Source organism: Penaeus chinensis, chromosome 23 (assembly GCF_019202785.1).
Source record: "Penaeus chinensis breed Huanghai No. 1 chromosome 23, ASM1920278v2, whole genome shotgun sequence".
In the NCBI taxonomy this organism is placed as follows: domain Eukaryota; kingdom Metazoa; phylum Arthropoda; class Malacostraca; order Decapoda; family Penaeidae; genus Penaeus; species Penaeus chinensis.
In genome coordinates this window covers 11549052-11550382 of record NC_061841.1, presented here as the reverse complement: position 1 = coordinate 11550382, position 1331 = coordinate 11549052, and positions in this window count along the sequence as shown.

The window sequence follows — 1331 nt, the reverse complement described above, 5'->3', positions numbered from 1 at the left end:
TTTATCTTTCATTTTCAGTTTTACCTTTTTCTTCTTTCTTGTAGCTTTCTCATAACCAAAATTGATATAATCTAATAACGAACATAAGGCCCTCTGCCCCAATGGTATGTTTTATGTACCGTACCCATTTTCACGGGCCTTCCGCTTTGATGTGAAATATAATTCCCTACTCTCTCTTGAATGTATATCGTTTTCAAATTTTAAGTAGACTGTATTTTTTGTTCTTCTTTTTTTTGACTGAGCTACAAGACTTCAAAAATGACTCAGTTCATGATATACCTTGCATGTATGGACATCTGCAGATACTTGGATCTTTAGAGAAGCTTTACCTGCTACCACTTCTTGTGTTCTCAGGAGCACATGAGATTCATGCGCTCCTGGGGAGTGAATTATTAATTTCCTGGTCTCTAAACCTTTCCTGCCTCACGGTTTCCTCTTGACGGATAGGTGTGTGTGTGTGTGTGTGTGTGTGTGTGTGTGTGTGTGTGTGTGTGTGTGTGTGTGTGTGTGTGTGTGTATGTGTGTGTGCAGGACATAGGCCTCTCTCAATTCACTTTTGAGAGGTTATATGACAGTGCCACCCTTGCCTGATTGGTTGCCCTTCCTGATCATCCGCGGTTCGCCGCGCTAACACTTGTGCCACGGCGGTGACTTTCCCTACGACACCTGCGTTTGACTTCTCAAGGCTTGACTTCTCGAGCTAGCAATCAGAGCGCAGGCATTTTTACGACCATCGCATATATATATATATATATATATATATATATATATATATATATATATATATATATATATATATACCGAACGTCTGCAGCATCAATGATAATGCGCCTGCAGTATGAAAGTGTGTGTGTGTGTGTGAATGTGTATATTTATATCATATATATATATACATATATATATATATAAAGGAAAATGTATATATATGTACATACATATGTATGTGTATATGTGTGTGTGTGCGCAGATATATATATATATATATATATATATATATATATGTGTGTGTGTGTGTGTGTGTGTGTGTGTGTGTGTGTGTGTGTGTGAGAGTATCTATATATATATATACATATATATGAATATGTATATTTGTTTGATATATATACCGAACGTCTGCAGCGTCAATGATAATGCACCTCCAGTATGAAAGCGTGTGTGTGTGTGTGTGTGTTTGTGAGTGTGTATATGTATGTACATGTACACACACACACACACACACACACATATATATATATATATATATATATATATATATATATATATATGTGTGTGTGTGTGTGTGTGTGTGTGTGTGTGTGTATGTGTGTGTTTGTGTGTGTGGGTGGGTGTGT